The 16,737-nt window shown below is 45.4% G+C and overlaps 1 pseudogene; it reads left to right on the forward strand.

Moving 5' to 3' along the window:
• The first annotated feature begins 952 nt into the window (after positions 1–952).
• Positions 953–14,573, forward strand: LOC131827916 (large ribosomal subunit protein uL1-like; annotated as a pseudogene).
• The last annotated feature ends 2,164 nt before the right edge of the window (positions 14,574–16,737 follow it).

Below are 16,737 nucleotides of genomic sequence, written 5' to 3' on the forward strand. Positions count from 1 at the left end.
TCATGTTGTTCAGAGAGGTTACTCTGACGACAGAATAGGTCAGATAATTTTTCCTATCCTCCTGGAAAAATACCAACAGCTCAAGTTTTCTCCACTGACCTCAAGGTATAAACCCAGCTGCTCTCTGAGATGCTCAGTCAAGTTATCATTGACCCTCTGAATTAAGGCATGGGGAATGGCCTGGTTAAGGTCAGCAACTTAAGGTTCTGTGTCAGAACCCAGAGCCATAAGGTCAGAATCAAAAGCTTATACTCTGCTCTCAGCTGTGTTCCTGTTTGCCCATGTGATCTTGGGCAAGTCACACCATTCACTGGGTTTAATAATTTTAAGGAGAATAATAAAGTTCTTCTCAGATTAATGTTCCAAGACTCTATGAAAGAGGGCTGGTAATTGGAATGTTCTAGCGAATTCGTGTTTACAAAAGCTAGGGCTGTCTATGTTAATCTTTGTAAGATCTACCCACCCATGGACCGACAATGAGGAGACAATTTCTTAAAGTACTTTCTCTCTCTTTTTAAAATTTTAATTTCACTTTTTAATTTGAGTTTTTATTTTGAAGCATTTTTTCCATACTACTTGACCCCCAACACAGCCCTGTACGTCACACTGTCCTTTTTGTTGGACAGAATTAAATCAAACAGATGGGGTTGCAAGGAACAATCCAACCGATGTGTACATGTTGTCCTTATACCTCACAGTAGGCTATTAGCTCCCTCAGACTAGATTTTGCCCTTCTCTTTTTTCACTCCAAAAGATTGTATGAGGCACATCTCCGGAGGCAAGAAGATAATGCTTTCTCCAGGACCAGAATAGCAAGCTACATAGGATGAGCTTTGATGGGCACCATAGCCCTTACCTCCCCATCCTCAGTGTCTGTAATTTCCATGGCCAAGATTAACACATCCCCATGAGTTCAAAGAAATGACATGACAGCCTGATAATTGTGGCAAGGATGAAAGGTAAGTTGAGGGTGGAGTATTCCAGCGTTGCGTTCTGTCATTCCCAGGAAAAAAATGGTGGTGTACTTGTCAACATGCCTAAAAACGATGCCACTTAGAGGATGACACGTAACTCATATGTTGTTCTACATCTATGAAACTCATACAGTTTTCAAGCTGGGAGATAATAACAAAAGACATAAATGGCATCACCTGTCAAGATTCACTACCGCTATGTACACATCACCTGTGCGTGCCTACCCTGACCTCAGCTAGATGGCTATCAATTGATATATGGGTTGTAGTCAAACAGTGCCTGAGGAGTCATGATGAAGGCTTCTCCTCCACATGTTCAGTGGCTGATTGATCCTGGCCATCAGCTGGTACCTCCACTGGGGCTGTTGGCCAGAACATTTACACGTGAATTCTCTGTGTGTTCTGGGCTTCCTCACAGCATTGTGTCTGGCTTCCAAGAGCAAATGTCTCAAGACACAATAGAAAGAGCCAGGTGGAAGTTGTATTGCCTTTTCTTTTTTTTCAAAGATTTTTATTCATTTATTTGACAGAGAGAAAGATCACAAGTAGGCAGAGAGGCAGGCAGAGGAAGTGGCGGGGGGGGGCAGGGGGGGAAGCAGGCTCCCTGCTGAGCAGAGACCTCCCCCACCCTGATGCGGGGCTCGATCCCAAGACCCTGAGATCATGACCTGAGCTGAAGGCAGAGGCTTAACCCACTGAGCCACCCAGGCGCCCCTTGTATTGCCTTTTCTAACCAAGCCTCCAAAGTCACGTGTCGTTGCTTCTGCCTAATTTAACTGGTTAAAAACAAGTCCCTTAAGCCAGCCCATATTCTTGAAAAGGGAAATTCGACTGCCTTTCTTGATAGAGTGACAAAAATTGGCAGACACACTTAAAACTACTACATAAGTTTGGAACAAATTATGTGATTGGAACATATTCTCCTTGCTCTGTAAGTATTGCTAAGATAAAAATAATTGCTAATGTTTTTGGAGCACTTGTCATGTGCCAGGAAGAACGCAAAGCACTCTCCATGATGTGAGTTACGTGACAATCCATCTCCACTTCTGTGAGATGGGTACTCTTATGTCCCCATTTCATCATTAAAACTTGAAGATCCTAGGTAATTTGTCCATGGTACTCAGGTAGAAAGTGGCAAGGATAGGATTGTTCGTTAAGCCAAAGTGTCAACCTTTCCTCAGTCTCTATTTTACCTATAGAAGATGAGTTTCAGGTACATCAAATAAATATCTCAAAGTTAATAAATGGGTTATAACTGTACTCAACCTCACACACAAAAATATACTATACAGCTCTTAATGATATGGAGAAAATATCCTCTTGGTAGCTGTTATGTGAAGGTTTTTGGGAGGGAGGAGGTTCAATTTGAGGGAAAGATGCTGTGATAACCCCTTTTTGGAGTAAAGGGAAGCCTCCCTAGCCATATTGCTGGGCAGGAGGGAGCTTCTTGAAGGGAGAGGTATTGACAGTTGTGGAAGAAGAGTGAAGAAATCAGGTGACCTTCCAACCTTCCCCACTTCCCACAAAAGAATCAGGAAATTTTAGAAGAGACATATTTAAACAACCCCCCACCCCCAGGTCTCTGAAAATCTTCAGTGAAATTGCAAAAAATCACAATGAGTTTGATGTAGTTGGATTTATTGTTTTAGAAGTTTAGAGGCTGAGATTTATATCATGGATTGCTCAGAATTAGCCCATGTTAATAAAGGAAGGCACTTACCTCTGGGTTTTTAAATTGTGCCCTATAACAAGTGGTTCGTGTCCTTGACAGAGTGATGGAATTCATTAACTAGTTTCAGGCCCACTAGGGGCCTCTTCATCCTTCCCAGTAATTGGCATCAAGCCCAATCTGTTCCGGGAAGAATGAATTTCCTCACTGAGCATCTTACTGAGTGCCTACAGCACTTGTCATACCGAGATATGAACAAACCTCAGTAAAACGAAATCCTGGATTGAGGGTCTGTTCCCCTTGTTTTGCCCATTCTGGTTATGAGGAATCTACTAGGAAGGTAGGTCTCACTTAGCCAGATACCTAAAAATTCTGCAATAAGTCCATGAAAACAATTCCAAGTACTCATTAAGACGAACCAACACTCTGTGGTGAGAACCAAATAAATTTTATTACTTATGCTTAACACCAAAGAACTTCAAGGATTGTCTCAGGTTCCCTTTCCTTAGGAAAGTGATAAAAACTCTTAATCTGCCTAACTGAAGGCATAGTTCAGGTGTGATCTAGGCCATTTTTGTGTTTCCTGTGTTGTTGTTGTCCACAGTCATCTGCTGCCTCTTGCCATGGATTCTTGGTGGTAAATCTCAGCCTTGTCATAAAACAGAGTCAGTGAACACTAAGTGTCAATTGTTTCCTCCAAAATGCTTCCATTTCTTCCATCAAGCTCTGAAAAATCTGGCCCTGGTATTGTGAGTTCTGTAGCTTCCTGTCACTAACACTTGCATTCTCTGATAGTTATTGTGTTTTCCCTATGGAAATAGATAAACATTCACAGCACCAGAAGAAGCAAAGGTTTATGCCCATTCTCATGGAAGGAATCGGTTATATTCTTTTTTTTTTTTTTAAGATTTTATTTATTTATTTGACAGAGACAGTGAGAGAGGGAACACAAGCAGGGGGAGTGGAAAAGAGAGAAGCAGGCCTCCCGCTGAGCATGGAACCTGATGTGGGTCTCCATCCTAGGATCCTGGGATCACAACTTGAGCCAAAAGCAGACATTCAATGACTGAGCCACCCGGGCACCCCAGGAATTGTTTATATTCTAATTAAGTCATATCTTAAAATGGATCCCTCGTTGTGTAGAAATGTGGATACTATGACATTTCCCTTGAAATACCTTTAAGTCTCTCCTTGTCAAGGTTCCCTTAAACAGCCCTGTTACATCGCTTTATAGAATGCTGTATCATTTCTCCAATTATTCACAACCCACCTTCTACAAAAGGACTTCATTGTGGTGTCTTCCTACTTCTCCACCCTGCTGACAATCAGACTTGACCATGGACTAGTTTTAGCCAATGGATTGTAAGTAGAAGTGACAGAGCCTGTTCCAAGAAGTCTCAAGAGTCATTGTGTATTTCTGTCATGTTTCTTGCAGTTTTCTGTATCCACAAATGTATATTCTAGATAAGGAATATTCCTTTACTCTCAATCCCACAGTGATTGAGACATGAAGAATGGTGGCGCACAGAGCTCAGCCAAGCTGGAGCTGACCTGCACGAGTCATGAAACATGAGCAAGAGACAAACCTTTGTTGATTTAAGCCACTGGAATTTGGGGGTTGTTCCTACAGCATATCCTCGCAAAAGCTGACTAAGACACTCACAATGTAAGCTACATGCTTACTGTGTAGAAGCCTCTGTGGAATATGGAGTTGTACCAGACACTGTGTCTGCCTTCTAGAAGGTTACAATCCAAGACAGAAGATTAGATGCCCAAGTATCTGTTAAAGTAGCAGAAGTGGCTAAGCTGATGAGTGAGGCAGAAGGACCATAAGGCTGGTTAACAGCATGAAAAATAAGAGGGGAGAATTTCACAAAGGAGAAATGATCAGGAGGCTCAGGGATGCAGACCCAGCAAGGAGAAAAAGAGTTGAGCAGAGTCTTCAGGGAATTACTTTGGGGTGAGCGGGTGAGGGGACTGTCAGAGGCAAGGGGTTAAGGAGGTGGAGAGGAAGCAAAGCCACCACGAAGGATTATTCTTTCCACATGTGTTGTGAGAGGAACCGCATCATTGGGGAAGTCAAAGATTGCAGGAGTTTCACAGAGTAAATACAGCAAGCATATTTGGGGGTTTCCACCCTTCCTTCACTCCCTTCCCATAGAACCTGCACCTGCCCGATGGGCCTGCTGAGGGAGAGGGAAATGGTTAGCCCCATGCTCCTAGCCTCAAATGATTAGACCAAGGTGGGCACCTGATTTGAGCAGAGCCAATCTAAGTTGCCAATGACATATCATTTGAATAAACAGCCTCAAAAGATGACTGGGGACAGTCACATTCCTTCTCAGAGGAGCCCCAAACTAAGAGGTACAGATGAAAGATGCTTCTTGGAATGGCTCCTTGAACTGAAAATCAAGTAGAGGAGAATACAGCGGCTATTATCAGGTAGCGTACATACCTAAGTCATAGGACCCATAGGAAGTGGTTGGAAAAGAAAGAATAAAAGAACAACAGATACAGGGAGAAAAGAGGAGAAGCCATGAGTAAGAGATAACAGTAAGTAAATGATGGTGCTTCATATATGCCAAGCACTATCCTAAGTCCCTTATTTTGATACTATCTCATTTATTTCTCATAACAATCCCAGGAGATGGGTGCTACGATTATCCTCATTGTACAGACGCGGAACCCAAGACACAGGAGGTGGTGCCTCAAATGACTTACAGGAAAGCCATGATTTAAAGCTAAGTAGGCTGCTGACTGCTGACTCTCTCCCTGTAGCCACCATGCATTACTGGTCCCTTGAAAGGGAAATGAAAGGCACTCCCTACAGCCTCTGGGAGCCAACTCTTCCTAAGCTCAGACACTTCCATTTTATTGGATTTTCTGAGACCATCCAAGCCATCCAGAATGGGTTTCAGCTCCTGGCAATCAAAACAACCCAAACCAAACCAGATGGGGAGATCTGGGCTTTCCAAGCGAGAGAGCCTAGGGACATTAGAGAGAAAAAAGGAGTGTCAATGGAGCAGACCTACAAGGAAGCACAGAGGGATGGGATTAGGGCAAGGGAGAGACTTTTCATCTCCCATAGCCAGGGCCATATGGCTTAATTTGACCATCCAGGCACTCACAGTGCCATATGGCAACCAGCTAACCAACCAAACAAGACTGACACATAATTCAGGCTGTACCTTTCTGGGTGGCTCTGCCACTAACACAAAGGGTGAGGTTGGGCTCACGTGTCTCCTCCTTTCTGGGCTTTGGTTTCTCTGTCAATAAGGAGGGAATGATGATTTAAAAAAAAATATATAGAGAATTCGATTTATCAGGTCTTTGTGGAGATTACAAAGGTGCAGATCATCATAGTGGGGCTGCTCCCTGTGGCAGCCAGACCTGGCATCTTGAGTCAGGTTTTCCAGAGACATCCTCTGAGATGGAGGTGTGAGTACAGGAAGTTTATCCGGGAGTCTGCTCAGGTGCAACACCTGTGAGGACTGAGGGCTGCTGACAGAGAGGGAAAAGTTGCAGCAAAGGCAACAGCCAATTCCATAGGGAACTTGAGCTCTTCAGAATTGTCCCAAATGGAGTCATGGGGCCTTTGTACCCTACTCCACTGGGATATCATCAGGCCTAGGATGCCTTGCTAGGTAAGGCAGCCCCCTGTAGTCAAGGGCTGTTTCCAATGAGAAGCTCAGCTCAGAGCTCATTTTAGGAAGCAGTGCCCCATGTGGATGGGGGAATGTGTGATTCGGGCTTAAAAGGAAGGATCTGAGCAGTACATCCTAGCATCCCCTCAGTACCAGAACTGAGCCCCACTTCTCAGGGGCCAAATAGGGCAGAGGAGCCTGAACTTTGGGAAAGGTGGGGCACTGAGAGGAGCCAGTGGAGGACTACAGAAGGTTGTTCCCTACTGGTATAATCTCACTCTGTCCCTACCTGGAATCAGGGAGGTAAGTGACCATGGAAAATGCTGCATAAGTCGGGGTGTGTGGGGGAACTATAAAGGGACAGACTCTTGCATTCAGTCTGATGCCCGAGGAACTTAGTGAGGAGTCCAAGAGAGAAGCTGAAGAAAATGAGGCAAGGAAAGTGTAGGGAGGCCGTACAAGTAGAGTTTGAGCCACATTTAATCTGAATCTCCAAAGGGCAAGGAGGTCTTACATGGGTCACCTTAGACAAGGGCACATATCCTAGCACCACGCTGAATTTTGGTGATTTCAGATCTCCAAGAGCAAAGTAGAAACAGCTCTCTGTGGGGCACGTGTTTCCAGCCCCCAGCCGACTGTTGGAAGAGCTACTGAGAGTGTCCCTATCTGATTCAGGTGACACATGACAAGATGTGAGAGAGGGTAAGCCTCTGCCCAAAGCATTCTTGCTTTAGGAGCATTCTGCTTTAGGAATGGTTAGGACTGATCATGTCCCCCAGAATTCATATATTGAAGCTCTAGTGCCCAGTGTGATGGGAGCATAACACCTTTCATGAGGTCATAAGGGTGCGGCCCTAATCCAATACTGGTGTCCATAGGAAGAGAAGGGCTGGAGTGCACGCGCAGGCCAAAGGCCATGTAAGGACACAGTGAGACTGTGGCCATCTGTAAGCTCAGAAGAGAGGCCTCAGGTGAAACCAAACCAGACAGTACCTTGATCACGGACTTGCAGCCTCCAGACCGGGAAAAAACTTAATCTGTGTTCGTTAAGGCCCCCAGCTTGTGGTGCTTTGTTATGGCCGCCTGAGCAGACTGAGACAAGGGGCTAGCCAGCCCGGCAAGCAACGGGCTGAGGAGGTTGGCGCCGGAAGCAAAGCCCATCTGTGTGTCCTCCTGTTTCTCTCTCTTCTCTGTCCTGCCTCGCACAGTCCAACGCCGGAGGGACTGGTGAGTGGCCAGGGGACACCTGGCAGAGTGGTGTTTAGAGGCTACACGTAGACTCTGGATATGCAAATGTTTAGTACGAGAAATCGGGGCCTCCTGGGTCGCTTTGCAAACTGGCTTCCAGCCTGGTGTTCCCAGCTGCGTACACTTGAGTAAGGACAGTGAAGAGAAGCAGCTTAGACACGTGCCTTCTGCGTTTCCGGCCGCTTGCCTGTTTGTTTGCTGGTCACCACGTATGTCACTGACCTGAATTCAGCTCTCCGAAAACATTCGTTTCACTGTTATTTTTTTAGTTCCACTTTGGAATTTGGATTTAAAAAAAATATGATCCTATTTAAGAAAATACCCAATGCCCAAATTGAAACTGAAAACCAGGAAGGTGAGCGTTTACTTCCTGGGCCTCCTTATCTGAAAAACGAGTCAGGTACACTAGATTTGTGGCTAAAAACATTTTTTTTCTTGAAACCACAAGAGGCCTGTCCTCAAAGGAAGAGCTACCGGCCAGCAGGAACCAAGGAGGTACCTGCAGCTGCCCTGCTGGGATCCGAAGGGGAGGAGCGAGTTTTAGAATCTTGCCCACCAAGGTGGGGCTTTACAAAGCAGAGTTTGAGAATGATTTACTACCATCTCCTAAGGCAGTTAGTACAGAAGGAGCCAGTGATGGCCACCTGCCTTTGTCCTCAAGAGGAAAGCAAGGCCAAACACTCTCACAGAGGTGTCTCCTGAGGAAGAAGATGGTAGGTAGGGCAGGCCCATGTAGACTGGGGTGGGGGAAAAGGTGAGAAGGTGTGGGGTGCTGGAGGGTTCTGTCAGGTCCAGGAGAGGCAGCAGGAAGCACCACCATGGGAACCACTGAGGCTGTCCAGCCTGCTCTCTATCAGGAGTCAGATTGGTCCTTGCCCTGCTGCTCCCAGCTTTGGTCCAGGGTCCAGAGGAGCGGGGAGAAATGCAGTACACTGGGAAAGATCAGGAAGGCCAGTCTTTACATCATCTGCCTCTCTTGTTAAGCTGGGATCCCCACTTTCATTCATTTCTGGCACCCTGTTTCCTTAACCATACTCCCCCACCCATTGTTCTAGAACAATGGGGTGGATACAAACCTACCGCCCCCCAAAGTGACCCAGGCTCCAAAATTATTTAGTTCCCAGGCTTTGCAACTCTCATCACTGTGATTTTGGGTATTAAAACAGCTTTTCCCAAATTTTGGTTCACAGATCAACCCATTAGCATCATCTGAGGAGCTCATTTGCCAATCTCCTCAATAATCCTTGACGCAGGGCTTCAAAACCTGGCTCTGTAACAAGCTGCCCAGCCCAAGTGATTTCTGATGCAATTTGGCATCTGGAAGCTGCAGGAAGCTCTCTAGACTTTCTGGTTCTGTGTGTATGTCTGTGTGTCTGTTTGTCTCTGCTATGTAGTTCCAGATCTCTTTCTCCTTGGGGCCCCTCTCTTTGGCAGCACGAGCTGGATTTCTCGGCACTCTGAGAACGTACCCATGGAGAAGTCTGTGCCTCCAGGCTCTTGTTGATATCAAGCTGAAAATGCAACTGTAGATGCACCCAAATTAAGATTTAACTATTGCTACCCTCATGCATTCCCTTGCCAATCAGCTGCCTCTCTCCATGACCTCTGGATGTCACTACAAGCCAGGTTTCTGTAGTTGCTGATGCTCTCAGAACAGGGCTCTCCTTCCCGCAAGCTCCAGCTGGAATGGGGGCATCTAATAAGCACTGCCCTGAGGGGCCTCTGAGCACCAAACAGCAGGCCCTGTTTCTTCCAGACCCCAGAGCCCAGGAGTACTCTCATCCCCTGGTTCTGTCTACCAGGACTGGGGGCTGGGATGGGGGGAACTGGGGTCCTGCTGCCAGCCAGGCTTAAGGCAGAACGCTGCCACCCTTAGACATCCCAGAGGGATGCCCTAAATCAGCAACTCATCAGGCAAAAGAAGAATGGAGAATTCTCTCTGCATCTTTTCATGAAGTCATAGACTCAATCTCCCATGCCCTTCCTAGACCCTAAAGGCAGCAGAAGATATGCACCAATTAGAGGCTTCACGACCCGGCTCGCCCCTGATCCGACGGCCAGGCAGCAGGGTACGGAGGACACGCACCCTTCGAGCACCAGGGCAGGGACTTGGTCTTCAGAACATCTCACATGTTCTTTCAACCAATATTCATTTAGTGGTGACTATACGGCAGACTCTGGAGGTTCTCTCAGAAATAATTCTCCCTCAGGCCGACAGCACACATGGTTTCTGTGGGCCAGGAGCACGACTAACGTCTCATATGCATCATCGTGCAACAGTCCAAAATGTCCAAAGAGGAAGGAACTTCTCTTACCCCAGGGCAATCTGTCCCTAGAAAAGTCTGTGCAGAGTGATTGGCAGACCCGGGAGGGTGCCCTGGTCACAAGTCCAGGCCCTGCCCCACGTCCCATTTCACAAGGAAGGAAATGAGGTTCAGAGAGGCAGGAGTGGCTGGTTCTCAGTCTTGGCTCAGTCTCCAAACATTCCTGAAAATGCCAACTCCTTTAGCAGACACCTGCCATGTGTGTTTGTGAATACATGTCCTACATTATACACTCTACCATATTAATAGTGTAGGTGAAATGTACACTAAATTATAAAATTAAAAATACAGAGGAGTTGGAGTTCTAATATTTTCTGTGCACCCTGGCCCAAGGCTTTGCTAATCACATCAGGTACAGGTCTCTGATTCCTTAACTATTACAATGAGTACAGAGAGGATGAAAAAGGAGAACTACTTTGAAATTAAAGTGACTTTAAGTGAAAATTACTCTAAATCATAAGCATAATTTATTCCTATAGTAAATATCAATTTAGCCCCTATGCGTGTCAGGACTTGTGCTGGTGAGTACAGTGGGGAGGTTGCTAATAGTCCCAGCAAGAGCCTGTCCACAAAGGGGCAATTGCTAAGGAGATGGGAGATAGAAATACAATTGTTTTGGGTGCAGATGGAATGAAGGGATGGCTAAAACACTAGGTCCTATGAGACCTTGGCAGGGGAGAGGCAACCTGCCCTGTGTACCATTAGTGATGTGGTTAATCCTTATTCTCCTGACTATGAGTTCATGGTACTTATCAAATATATTGTAGCAGAACACAAGCTCTACTCTAAAGGGCTGAAAACAAGACAGTGTGTCAACTGCCATCCTTGATAGCATCTGATCAGTTCTCATGTATGAGCCCATCATGCCTGCATGAGACAAGGCACTAAACCTGTCTAGAGAACATAAGCCAATCCGGGCAATCCATATGTCTGGGTGTTGGAAATAAATTTAGAAAGGCACGGTCCCACTGGATTATACCACCAATGCTGAGAGGAAATGGAGGTGTAAATATTTGGTGCATCTATTGCCTAGAATGACAAATGTGGGGACCAAGAAAGTACATTAAATACATGTGGGCCCTTTCCCCCTAGAAGTTCCCCTCCATGAAATGTTCCCTGGCCAGAAGCATCTGGCAAACCTTTGTTGTTTCCTCTGCCCTCGACAGAGTCTGGAGAAAGAGAGCATGAGTGGATGATTCCACGGCCATAGTTGGGAAAGGACTGCAAGCACACACACCTCCTGGTGATGGCTCATTGCCATCATGGCATCCAGAGGACAGATTATCAGCAGGGCTGTCAAGAAAAGGGGCCAGAGAAGAGGCAGAAGCCCAAACTAGCTGTTGGTCTGGAAGGAAGGTGCATTAGTCTGCTAGGGCTGCTCTAACAAAGTACCACAGACTAGGTGGCTTAAACAACAGAAATGGATTGTCTCATGGTCCTGGAGGCTAGAAGTTCAGGATCAAGGTGTAGGAAAGGCTGTTTTCTTGGAAGGCCTCTCTCCTTGACTCGCAGGTAGCAGTCTTCTCCCTCTGTCCTCTCCTGGTCTTCCCTCTGTAATGTCTGTGTCCTAATCTTTTAAGGACAGCAGTCATACAGGATTAGGACCCATCCTAATGTCCTCATTTTAACTTCATTACCTCTTTCGAGACCTAATCTCCAAATATAGTCACATTTATGGTACTGGGGCTTAGGACCTTAACATATGTATTTTGGAAGAGGACATCATTTTTCAGTCCATCACAGAAGTGTTTCCTTAACTTTGTTAAAAACGAAACAATGAGAGGAATATCAAACTAACCAGCTCACTGTATAAAATGTCATAAAGGTTTCAACAAGACCTGGTGTGAATGATGGGAAGACTGACCCAACTTGTCCACTTTGAGCCAGGACTCCAGGAGTACCAGCTGCTACCCATAGCCTTCTCTATAACAAGAAGATGCTATGGACTGAACATCGGTGTTCCTCTCAAATTCATAGGTTGAAATCCCAAATGCCAGTGTGATGGTATTAAGAAGTTGGGCCTTTAAGAGGTGAGGGGAGAGCCCTTGTGAATGGGATTAATGTTTTTATTTAAAAAAAAAAAAAAAGACACAAGAGCTTGCTCTCCCTCTCTGCTCTCCACCATGTGAGGACGTGAGAAGAAGGCCATCTGCAAACCAGGAAGAGGGCTCTCACCAGTACAGAAACTACCAGCGTCATGATCTTGGACTTCCAGCTTCCAGAACTGTGAGAAGTAAAGTATTTGTTATTTCAACCACCCAGTCTATGGAAACTTGTTACAGAAGCCTGAGCTAAGACAGATGGTGAGGACTCTAGGAGTGTGATGACCCAACCACACATGTGAAAAGGAAGAACCTCCTTGATCACCAAAGTTTGGGTTGCATTGCCCAGTGGGGTGGAGCTGTCTGCGGGCAGCAGCTGCACAGGCCCCGCGGAGTCTGACCGCAAGGTAGAACTACTAGGGGTTAGGCCTTGGTGCTTGCTCTTCTTGTCCCTAGATTCTTATTAACCCATTGGCCTCAAGGCAAATCCCCTTCTTTGAAATGCGGTGCCTCTAGGAGGCAGTGCAGTCCAGTTTGGAGATCTCTGTTGCTGCGGTGGCCTAAGTCTCTGGGACTCCTGGAGAGGAAGCTCTTGCTGATAGGACAGCAGGGATTTTCCTGGGTGCTGACACCAGGAGGCATTTGTAACGCTGGTAGCAGCTCTGCATGGCTCTAATCTGGTTTATGCAAACCCAGTCATTTTGCAGTCCACAGGGAAGGCTAGGAGGAGGGATTTGCTTTGATCTATTATCAAAAAAGATTTTGCATTTACGTGGGAATGGCTAATGCTAAAAATATTGCTGTTTGGGAGAAATGTGCACCCATCTATGTCTTAAATTCAGGTATTTTAAATGATACTGTGGCATCTTGGAACACCCAGCATTAAACAAACAAACGTGAAACTCCCTGTTTCATTCTTCAGATAAAGACCAAATGAAGGGAGGTGCCAGGCATCCAAGCACTTGTGCAAGTTTCCTGCCTCTTCTCCTGTACCAGAGTCTTCCAGGACCCTGTGCTCCAATCGGGCCATAGCGACTTGAAAGCAGAGGAATGCTTTCCATCAAGGGCCCTGACACGAGACTCTATACATGAAGACTGGGAAGTTGGCACCATTGTTTCAGAAAGGATTTTCTTCCACATTCTGCTCTAGCCCAAGGGAATGGGATCCAAAGAGTCAGGAGACTGGGTCTGAATGTAAACACTGCCTCTCACCAGCTGTAAGGGATTAGCTTAGGCAGGCTCTTAACCTCTGAGTCTGATCTTCTCCTTTGTAAGATGGACCCCTAACCCCCAACCCCCAGCTACCTTCCTCCTGTTATGGGGCTTTTGTGAGAATTAAATGGAGCAGTGTAGGTGAAGGTACTTGTAATGATAAAGCATATACTTGTAGGGGATATCTTTGGGTTTTGTCACCGAGCATCTTTTACCTCTCCTAGTAACAGCATATTACAACCTAAATTATAACCTGTAGCCTAAATTTCCTCGGGACAACAAACTTGATCCTGATTACTCCCTGGGCTACAGGTGTACTTGACCCTGGACAGTCCCAGAGCTGGGGGTGTGGCTCCTTGCCTAGGAGCATCCTCCCAGCCATCTCCTGTGGTGGACTTGCCCTCAGAATCCTTTCCAACTGCCCCCCACTGTGCTGTCCATATTGCAGTGGTTTAAAAAAACAAAAACAAAAACAACAACAAAAAAAAAACCTTTCTAGACTTTTGTACAGGCAATTATATGAATTTAAATTATTTTCCAAAATTTTTCATTCAAACTAGATTTGGAAGGCAGGAATGCAGAAGAGATAGTTTTCCTATGACATTCACATTTTCTGTAGGCACACATGCTCATAGACACTTCCCATGTACAGTGGTTTGACCTCTGGTCCATTGTGTCTTGGATTTCAGAAGCAGTTTGGAGGCAATGTCAACAGCTTCCTGGCCCCCTGATCCCCAAATCACAAATAAGACATGTGATCTTGAATTCAACTGTTCTCATGGTGGCCTCCTGATTCCGCTTCCTTCCTGAGTGTTTCAAGAGTCATAGCTCTCCCTAGCAAGTTCATTCCACTGTATTCTGGGAGTCATTTCTAAAGCTTCAATCTAAAACTTCCTCCTTTAGACAGTGGAGCTTGAAGACGGGTCAGCTTGAAAAACTATGACCATCAGAAGGACAAACCCCTTCTCAGACACCATCAGGCTTAAGTCCACTCCCTGTCCCAAGTTCTCCATTTGTGCTTTGGGGGACCAGCAGCACTATAATGAGGCCAACACTGTAGCTATTCCCCACATGGACATTGAGACACTGAAGAAACTCAACAAGAATAAGCAATTAGTCAAGAAGTTGGCCAAAAAGTATGATGCCTCTTTGGCTTCAGAATGTCTGATAAAGCAGATCCCATAAATCCTGGGTCCAGGCCTGAATACACTGGCAAGTTCCCCTCATTGCTGACCCACAATGAGAACTTGGCAACCAGAGTGGATGCAGTGAAGTCTGTAATCAAATTCCTGGTGAAGAAGGTGCTGTATCTGCCCGCGTCTGATGGCCATGAGAAGATGACCAATGATAAGTTTGTGTACAACATCCACTTGGCTGCCAGTTTCCTGGTATCACTGCTCAGGAAGAACTGGCAGAACATCCAGGCTTTATACATTAAGAGTGCCATGGGTAACCCTTAGAGCCATACTAAAGTGGAGCTTAATTAAACCCTAGTGCTACCAATAAATAAATAAATAAATCTATCTCCTTACAATTTTGCAAGCATTCAGTACTAGATTTGAATCCCTAGATTAGAGTAGAGTAGCTTCTATATTCTAGAGTAGCTTCTATATTCTACAAATGAAGCCTGCCTGGTACAGAAGAGGCAGACATTTGGGACCCCAGGTGGACCAACGGGGAGTCAGATCACAGAATTTCATTCCAACGGTTGATAAATAGAGGCTAACTTTCCAACAGACTTGGAGGTTATAAGGCCAGAGCTGCTGGCAGCCATCTTATCTTGCCTTCACAAAAGAGCTTGTCTGAGAAAAGCATCAATGAGAAGGGGCCAAGACAAGAGATGAGAGGAGCCTGATCTTGACACCATTTGGATACCTGAATCAAGCAACGTCTTGTGCCAAACCCATTCCTGGACTTTGCAGTTACTTGAGCCAGTAAGTTCCCCCTTCTATCTGAGACAGAGTTGAGCTGGTCCATCATTTGACCAAAACATAACTTACCAGCCGTAACGGTGACCACAGGAGAGAAAAAACCTGCAGCAGTAGTCAGATGGCTATAGATCACATAGTCTCAACCATAGGTCTGCATCAGAATCACCTGGTAGCATCTTACAAGGTACAAGTGAACATGTCTGGGCCTGAGCCCTCCAGGTCACATGAGAGACACCTGTGAGCAAATGGAAAATTCTCCCAGGTGAGCTGGTTTCCACACGTACCTCTGGAGAGTGTGGCTACTGTGGATCAACTCACAGGGAAGGGAGGATAAGGCAGTGGTCATTTCTTGAAAATACTTGAATGTTTGAATCTCAGTTCAAAGCACTCACATTATTTTTTATTTAATTTTTATTTTCTCCTTTTAGTGTTAAAAAACCTTTGCATTAAATCACCCAGTATTATAACCACCAGATGAGAATACTATCGAGTGAAATATTTCAGCCCAGCTTGTGTAAGCTGAAGCAGCTGGGCCATTTTTTTAAAATTATAATAAATAAGTGAATACATAATCAATCCCTCGAGTACCCGCTCTCTGTTCTATGTGCTCCCAGAGCTGTGATTTTTCATATTTATTCTATCCCCCCAAAAGAAAAGCAACATAGGGAAAAATGTTGACAGACTGTTCTCTGTGACGTCAACCAACAGAAAAAGCTGAAGTGTTGATGCTCATTCCAGAAGGCATTTCTACTGTGGGTTTTGGTGGATGCAGATTTAGAACAACCCTTCCTTTTCTGGAATAAACATTAACTATTTAATACCAAAAAGGTACCTGAGAAGAGAAGTCAAACGCTTTGATGTCTGCAATGTGTCCAAGACACAACACAGGCAGAAATGGGCCTACAGACCTAAATATTGATCAAGCATTTCTCAAGGGTTTGGTCAGGTCTTGTGTAGCCAGAGATGAACCAGACATGTTCCATTGGTTCAAGAAATTTATAGTCTACCAAGAAACAGACTTGGTAAAAGAGCATAATCATTTGATGAACAATTTTATCTTTGGAATAAAAAACCATAAGAAGACAAGTCTGAAGAATAAGTTAAGTGATCAAACTAGCTGACTCTGAGGTCTGACTCGTAGGGTGGCTCTAAAGTCACTTCCCAAAGATCATTACTGCAAACATCATGAGCCTCTTAGAATGTGTGCATAACCTCCTGAGGTACTACTTTGAAGGGGCAAATTCACTCCATGTATAAGTTTGTTTGTTCCTTTTTTGGTTTTGTTTTCAGAACATATATAGGCAAAAAAGATCCCATGATTAAATGCTTGGTCGACAGAATTTTTCTCTAAACTGAATTTCCTCAAGCATTCCCTGGATGTGAATACTTATTAGGCCACATAAGCATTAACATTCAGTTATACTGGCCCATTGCCTGGGCTCTGGCATCCCCTGGAAGGCTTCTGCTGGGTATTGATGGAGACGACTCTGTGTGAAAGAACAGTCTCTGCTCTCAAGCCCTCTGGCCTGGCCCCTCACTGTTGACTGCTGCCCATGAAGGCACTCGTGGCCTTTTTGGCCAGGATCTCTGGGAGCAGTGCCTTCCTTCTTGAACCCCTGGATGCAATGTAGACATAGGGAGATAGACCTTCATCCTAAACCTGTGCTGTGTTTGTCCTCAGGACCTGGGTCTC

Source organism: Mustela lutreola, chromosome 3, assembly GCF_030435805.1.
Source record: "Mustela lutreola isolate mMusLut2 chromosome 3, mMusLut2.pri, whole genome shotgun sequence".
NCBI classification, from domain to species: Eukaryota; Metazoa; Chordata; class Mammalia; order Carnivora; family Mustelidae; genus Mustela; species Mustela lutreola.